Source organism: Helicoverpa armigera, chromosome 25 (assembly GCF_030705265.1).
Source record: "Helicoverpa armigera isolate CAAS_96S chromosome 25, ASM3070526v1, whole genome shotgun sequence".
In the NCBI taxonomy this organism is placed as follows: domain Eukaryota; kingdom Metazoa; phylum Arthropoda; class Insecta; order Lepidoptera; family Noctuidae; genus Helicoverpa; species Helicoverpa armigera.
In genome coordinates this window covers 4,576,536-4,585,033 of record NC_087144.1, presented here as the reverse complement: position 1 = coordinate 4,585,033, position 8,498 = coordinate 4,576,536, and the positions used below count along the sequence as shown (strand labels likewise).

Here is an 8,498-nt window from a genome sequence, read left to right as displayed (position 1 = left end):
ATTTTTTTTCAGTTCGAGAACTAAAAGTAGATGAAAACGCTTTCTTGCTATATAACAAATATACAGCACAAATACAAGAAAGCGTGATCATAGCAAGCGGGAGATTTTTTTCCGGTTGAAGACTAAACGTTTGAAAAGTATTGTGTACGCAGAAAAGGCCGCGTACGTTTTTTATTGCAGCAACAGTAAAACATTTTCTGTGAAACTTCAACTGTCTTACTATTGGTAAGGGTTCATGAGGGCCGTCTCTAGCTCATGTAGCGCCTGGGTGCAATATCACCCAAGCGCCACTTATGTATCTATTGAAAGATTTTGAGTAGTACATATTGATCGAAGTACATTACAAGGAATATAAATAAGAACGTTCGAACGAAAGTCACTCTTTTGGTAGGTAAAGGACTTAAAAAATGTTTCCAAATCATTGTAGGCTCAAACTGTTGGCCAGACTCCATTAATATTTTTTTTGCTATATTTGGCTTATGAAGTTATCAAGGCAAGGTATCCTACTAATATTATAAACGAGAAAGTTTGTATGTATGGATGTATGGATGTTTGTTACTCTTTCACTTTTTAATGAAATTGGATTTTAATGAAACTTTACAATAATATAGCTTATACATCAGAATAACATATAGGCTACAATTTGTAAACATATTGTTCGAAATACTAAACCTGCGCAGACGAAGTCGCGGGCACCAGCTAGTATATAATATTGCGCGAAATTTTTTGAGCCTACGACACAAAAGCACCTGATTAAGGACATTGTAAAGCAACAAGTAGCCGCGAGCGCAGCGAGCGCGACCTTTTTTAAATTATTTGTTTGAAGACTCACAAATCAGACTGGGAATTACGTACAAATAAAAAGGAACCATGATTAGAGCGAGTGCCATTTGTTCGTTGATTCGGTGCGTCAATAAAAATCATAAACAATCAGAAATACAGTACAGACGTAGTCATTTACTCGCGAGCGTAGCGAGCTAGAATTTTTTCACTTAGTTGAAGGATGTTAAAAGTTAAAAAATATCAAAGTGATCAATGCAACAAAGCGAAGGCGACTTTTTTAAAGGGTAAATAAAGAATAGAGAGCGAGAGTTTCGAGCACGAATTCTTCAGCAAAACTACTCTACCTGTAAATATGTAGGTATCTACCTATTCACTCGGAATACAAATTATAATAAAAACATAAAACAGTGTGTTTAACCATTTCATTTATTGGTGGTTCCTCTCAGGTCCTGAACCTGGCCCAGGGGGGGGTCATGACCTTGTGACCTACCCCCTGGATCCGCCGTTGGTGTGTTACTGGCCTCAAAACCGTGCTGCGCCTTCACACAAACAAATATGACAAAAAAGCAGCGCGATAAATATTTCCCGTGTACTGTAAATAAATATATAATAATAAAATAATAAACTGTTATTGTAATTCCAATCGATTATTTACGTATTTTATGTCAACCTCCTGAAATATTGCACAGATGCAAATCAACACCTTGTATACAGGGTGTTACAAAAGTACCTGTAAAGCCGAAAGGGGATTCAATCTTTAAATCCTAATTTTTCGCTAACCGCGTAATAGAATAAAACAGTACATTTTTCATTGAAGTACAAGCCCTTCTCATTAAAATCATAGAATAGGTAAAATACGCATACGCTATAATTTTCCCTTCTATGAACTGAAAAATCAGAATAATATATAATAATTTACATATAATGGTGCAAAACTAGTCAATCAGCATATTTACACCTTTTTAGATTTTGATTTGAGGTTTAATAAAACACATTAGAAATTAATTATTTCGTATTTAATATAACAGTATTCAGGTACGACGAAATCAACGAATAAACATTAACATTTTCAAAAACCTATCGGTTCCAACATACCTAATTATTAACTGCACTCCCAATAATCTATATAACCGTGGTTTTGCTTACCAGAAATTTTGACATTGCTTGTATTGGGGCTTATGTCAAAATTTTTGTCGCGGACTTAAAAAAGTACTTCTTTTACTCTCTCGTAAGAAAATCATCAGTTAGATAGTACATTGGGAAAGGCCATACAACGATAGGTTCATTTCTTTTAAACAGCAAGTTTAAAATTAAAATAAAACGGGGTTATACCACTGATAACAATTTTAATTTATTCATTATCCTCCGAGCCTTTCTCCCAACTACGTTGGGGTCGGCTTCCAGTCTAACCGGATTCAGCTGAGTACCAGTGCTTTGCAAGGAGCGACTGCCTATATGACCTCCTCAACCCAGTTACCCGGGCAACCCGAGGTGTTCCCCTTGGTTAGACTGGTGTCAGACTTACAGGCTTCTGACTACCCGTAACGAAACACAGCCATATTATAAACTTAGAAACAATTTTAATTTAAGACCCGAAAAATGAAAGTAATGCCTTTTTGTATTTGGAAATTAAAATTTCCAACACACACACACCTTTCGTCGGTCAAATATCATCACTTATCCAGTGGTCTATATTAATAAGATTCGCGTCAGGAAAACTGAATTGACCCACCAATGCTTCTAACGATTCTACGAAACGTTTGCTCTTTAGATCAGCGACAATTTTCAATTGCTCATTTAATAGTTGTGGGTATACAGTGGGTGGAAGTACCTGAGTATCTCGTGGTGCTTGTACAAACCCAGCAGGGATTGGTGGTGTCTGTTGGATTGGTGGCTGTTGTTGTACTGATGGTGATTGTTGTATTGGTGATATTTGTTGTATTAGTGGTATTTGTGGGATTGGTGATATTTGTAGATTTGGTGATATTTGTAGCATTGGTGATATTTGTAGCATTAGTGGTGTTCGGTTTGGTGGTATTTGTTGTATTGGTGGTTTCTGTTGTATTGGTGGAATTTGTTGTGTTGGTGGAATTTGTTGTATTGGTCGTTTTTGTCGGTTTGGTGGTTTCTGTCGGTTTGGTGGTTTCTGTCGGTTTGGTCGGTTTTGTTGGATTCGTGGTTTTTGTTGTATTGGTGGTATTTCTTGGATTGGTGGTGGTATTTCTTGAATTGGTGGTTCATGTTGTATTGGTGGAATTTGTTGGATTCGTGATTTTTCTTGTATTGGTGGTTTTTGTTGTATTGTTGGTGTTTCTAGGATTGGTGGTATTTGTCGGTTTGGTGGAATTTTTTGTATTGGTGAAATTAGTTGTATTGGTGGTTTTTGTTGGGTTGATGGTTTTTGTTGGATTCGTGGTTTTTGTAGAATTCGTGGTTTTTGTCGGATTGGTGGTGTTTCTAGGATTGGTGGAATTTGTTGGATTGGCGGTGATTGTTGTATTGGTGGTTTTTGCTGGATTGGTTGTTTTCGTAGGATTCGTGGTTTCTGTCGGATTGGTGGTTTTTCTTGGATTAGTGGTATTTGTTGTATTGGTGGTTGTTGTTTTATTGGTGGTTTTTGTTGGCTTCGTGGTTCTTTTATGGTTTGTGTTACTTTTTGATTTTGTTTTCGTGCTTGCTCCTTTTTAAAACTGTTAACCGTGATTAGACTGCTGTCTACTGCTCGAAAAATCAAATCCAACATTTGTAATTCCCTTGTGGATGCCATATTTAAATCGACTCCTTCGATTATTGTTTTATACCTGTTTTGTTGAGTTGCTATTTTGGTTATCGTAACCCGTACAGTTGGAAATAATTCATTTTCAGAATCAATTGTTTTAGTAGCTGGAAGTAGCGAGCTATCTTCAGCCGCCATTCTAGTTTTCTCTACAGTGTCTAACGTTGATAAGGAAACGAAAAAAGACGAGTCAAGTTTGGGAACTTTCAAACTTTGTAAATCTACTCGCACAGGTACAACACAACGTAACATAGGTGCAACGAGATTTCTATCGGAAATAGTCGTCTTGCTAACTTGATTACGCCTCCTTGCTATTGGAAATTGTATTTGGATGCCGACTTCTTTACTTGCCAAATCATTCGTATGTCTAGTTGTAATCCGCCAAGAGTTAAGATCGACTTTCCGTTGAATCAAAGGTTTACAGCAGCAGTTACATTTTCTTACAGGACATGAGTGGACACATCTTATAAAATTAACAGAGGTGCGTTTTACTCCGAGCTTTAGTAATTGAGCTGCAAACTCTTCGCGTTTGTACCAACAACAAACGTTACTCGAGGTATATGTTAGCTCATTACCAGTAATCTGTTTTAGTTTAGATGCTTCTTTATCAAAATGTTTTAAATGTGTCCTTAATTGACCATCTTTTCCAATTTCATAATATTCTTCTCCTATATATATGTTTATTGAATGCGCCATTTTTATATTGTTGGTTTTGTATTGGTAATGATTCGATCTGGGGTATTTCATTGATTGTTTTGGATCGAAATTCAAAGATTTTGCAATAAGTTTCGGTCCTCGTGCATCAGAATCAATCATTTTTACAGTATTTAATCTAGTATGTGTAAACCAAACGCTAGCAGTTATTTCTGTTTTCTGTGAACTAGTTCCTTTGTATGATGACCTTTTCGGTGGGTAGTTATTGTTTTTGCAGCAACAACTGCAATCATTAATTAGACACTCATGTGGTTTCCTCATGAACCTTAATGTTTCAAGGGGATGGAGAGATAACTTTTTTATAAATGCTTCTCTGTTATACCAACAGCAACATGTCACTTCATTTATGTTTTTACACGTTTTCAACCTATGATAATCCTCATCATTTTGTTCGATGTTATGAATTCTTATATATTCCTTCGTGGAAAACTTTTTGTCTAGAGAATATATGTCAGCTACTTGTCGTTGTTGATCATATAATAACCCACATTTAAACGTCTGTGATTTGCTATACATTGGCAACAATTTATCCACGCATTTAGGAACTGATTTTCTTTTAGGAATTATAATATTTTTCCTTCGATCACGTGTCAGTTCGTCCGTACGTAGCGCATAGGAAAAATCTGCCAGGACAATGTTAAATGGTTTGCACATAGAGAGTAGCGTTTTATTACGATTAGCTGTTCGGGCCACTTTACTATTCATTTTATCTATTTTATGCGATAAATCTTCGAACGTCATTTTTTGGGTTTCTGAATATTTTCTTTTCAGTTGGCCGTGATGTTTAGGATGACTTTCTGTGATTATACAGTCTACGATGTCGGATATATGCATTTCAGGTAATTCTGTTCTGAATATCAGCATGTCGTCTAGTTTCGTTGTATAAACTATTGGAAAACGCTTACTTTCAGCTATGTTGAATTCTGGTTCCATCGTAACGAAGCTTGTGCTTGGTCCATCGTTGATATCGTCCATCGAGTCCTATAAGAATAAAAAACGTTATTGTCGCATCAATAAATAAAAAATTATAAGCTCCTGCATGATCGGAAGGATTTAAATGGTTTCATACACAATATATGTATATTGAACATAACTTTTTCGTTTATCTCGACGCGCTCGACCTATATGCCGTAGCCAATCAGCTTACCGGTTGCAATAGACGTTAAAAAACAGCCAGCCTTTCAAATAACAACGTAATTTAATCATACGTCTAGTTTATAATTGTGTAATGAATACCTTCAAAACGTTCAACATTAAAGCTGGAGTTCAGCGACCGCAAAGTTCAGGACTAACACGAATTCAAGCTGGCAACACTGGTTTGGTAATCTAAGGTGCTCCCTAGACGATTAACTAAATAGTGCAACTCGTAATATTGCTTGATAAAATGGCTCTCTCAAATTCAGATAATTTATTGAGACAGAAAGCACGGAAAAACATTGAAAGAACTTACATAGGTACCTATTAATTCACCTCAAACATTCTGGTAGGTAGTGAAAAAAAAATGTTTAATGCAAAAATATAACAATAAATCAACCTAGGTAAAACATGAAAATTTTATTTTGCATTTTCCAGTCGATGAAATCAAGCAAAAAACAAGTACTTTTGTAAAATTATAATATTATGTGTATATAAAATTAATTATAAAAAAACTGGTAACCGTATAGTTTTCCAGCTGTAATCCTTTGCAAAACGAGCGGGCGGTAAAATAGCCCCGGTAGGTTAAAATCGTTCACAAAAAACGTAATGTCGTTCCGTGACTGAATAGTTAATAGTACTACTTTGGTCGGAAAAGTTGATGTCGCTTTGTAACTAACTTCCGAGCACAAGTCAGTTGCCCATACCCCTCCTTCACCCCCGCTGACACCTAGAATTGGTTTCTACGCATCGACCGCGAACTTTATCAACGGTCAGGAGACCAACATATACGGACCTACTTACGAAGCTTTCAAATATCAATAGTAAAGTAATGATATCAGAATTAGGTAATACAAAAGTGTTACACATTACTACGATCGCTTTCATATTATAGACCCCGCCCCCCCGGATCCACAGCACGTTGGAATTTCGAACGCAGCTGTGTGCGTGACCACAACAAGCAAATGAAGGTTATGTTTTCACTCACCGTATTCAAAGTATCCATTGTTTCTTGGTTATTTTCACACATTTCTATTCAAACTAATAATTACTTTAGGAATGTGAGTAGAGAAATTGGTAACTTGGAGAATAATATCAAATCATGACGTCATTGACTCACAGAACACGAATTACAGCGCGGCGCGCTTCTGTCGTGTGTGTGGCCGGGCGGGCAGCATGAGCGGGGTGAGGTGCGGGGGGCGGGGGCTCCCTCCTCACCTTTCGCGCTTGAAATGGCGGCCAGCGCATTTCGCGCCGCGCCTCGCGGTCGTTGGCACTTTGGCAGTTGTTTCACGTGCTGCTCTGACGGGGAGGGGCCTGTCATGGGGCGACGCTCGCTGATACTACAATCAACATTTCAACTGTGCTATCGCCGTCCGCGCCCAGCGCTGCGCGCTAGCGGGCAATGACCGCTCACATAAACCGTTAAGGACGCAGTAACTTTATCTGTAGTTAAGGTCAAGGTGTACCATAACATTATTACTTACACTTGTAAATTGTACCTTAACGAGGAAATAAAAAAATTGAGTTGAGACAGCAATGCCAATATACCTACTTTTACTATGCGGATACGATCGCACAAAAATAAGTTACCTCAAGTGGCGCGGACTGGTAAATACATATTTTCTTTTTTTCTAGTACGAGGCGCACTCGGGAATTTCATGAAAAAATAAAAAAAAATGGTCCAAGTCTGTTTCATCAAAATCTGTTCGTTTGTGCACGAAGAAGTAAGTAACAAACATAGACAGACACATCCAAAATTATCTAAAATATTAGTGTGATAATTATAATCTTAAAGACCTAGTAGAAGGAAGGTACCTGTATTATATTATTTAGGTATACAGATATGGTAAAAGTATGCATTTTGCCATAATTATGTAGACCTACTTACCTATAATCCGCTTGAGTAGACGGGCACTTTACTAAAGATAATAAATAATATGACGCATATGAGATTTATGTACCAAAGCAAAAACAAATCAGATTAACAATAAAATGCGACTACCTAAGCTAAAAATCAATGTAAATACAATTACAAAGTAGGTAGGTTAATTACAAATACAATGATAAAGCCGTTTTTTTTTGTTTATTTTACTTGCATTTATAAAAAAATTGTTTTTTCAAGTTAAAAAAACCAGAAAAACCCGATTTTATAAATGCAAGTAAAAAAAAAAACAAAAAAAGAACCGGCTTTATCATCAGACCTTGAAACCTACATAATAGGCATGATGACAGTAATTAAAAATTATTAAAATATTATATTTATTAAATTAAACTTGAAGCTTGGAATATAAAACGCGCATTGTTTTCTTTATTAATAATGTGATTAATATGTACTTTTATAAAATAAAATTACGAAATAAGGCAATCCGCCATGATATCTTGAACACCAATCAGAGCTCGTGACGTCATCTCTCAAAACAACTCGCGCGAAAGCGCGCGAACGTCACATTTCGTTATTGTGAACTTCCACTGCGATCTTTGTTTTTTAATTAATTAATTGTTTATAACACGAGTTATGGAGCCCGGATTTATCAAGGCAAACAGCGCTAATTTGCCTAGAATTGATATCATAATGCTGGGAGAGTTTTTGGCATCAAATAAAGATTTTTGTTCAGCTGAATTTAGAAATGTTAAAACTTCCATGTAAGTAGGTATACTAGTTTAATTAAAAAAACTTTCATGTAAGTGTATTAGGTAGTTTAATTTAAAAAACTTCTATGCTAGAATCTAGAGAACTATGTACCCTGGGCAATATTGCTATTGAATCTCGCTTTGCAAGTTTAAGCCACTTGTTTCGTATTTTTTTATTGTGAGGAACGTACACAAATAACTTATCAGGAGTTGTTTTGGATGTGTTCTTACACTGGGGGACCCCACAACACCTACCTATGCACTTTCGAATTCATATTTAATAACACAAAGAACTTAATTATTGCACGAGCGTTGTTTACTTGCGTCTTGTAATTTCAGTCGTGACGTCACAAGTGACGACATGACACTGACAAGCGTTTTCTTTTCACGCCGGATTCAAAGTGGACAGAGAAAAATGCAATTATTTGATAAAAAAACTTCGCATTTTCTTAAAATT

The 8,498-nt window shown here is 36.3% G+C and overlaps 1 non-coding gene across 1 annotated transcript; it reads right to left on the bottom strand.

Annotated features, from left to right (window-relative positions):
- Positions 1-2,769: 2,769 nt before the first annotated feature.
- On the bottom strand, positions 2,770-7,286 carry LOC110379426 (uncharacterized). The gene is made up of 2 exons (XR_010277781.1): positions 6,396-7,286; positions 2,770-5,254 (listed from the first exon to the last, which is right to left on the bottom strand). It is a non-coding gene; the product is annotated as an uncharacterized LOC110379426 (transcript).
- Positions 7,287-8,498: the final 1,212 nt, after the last annotated feature.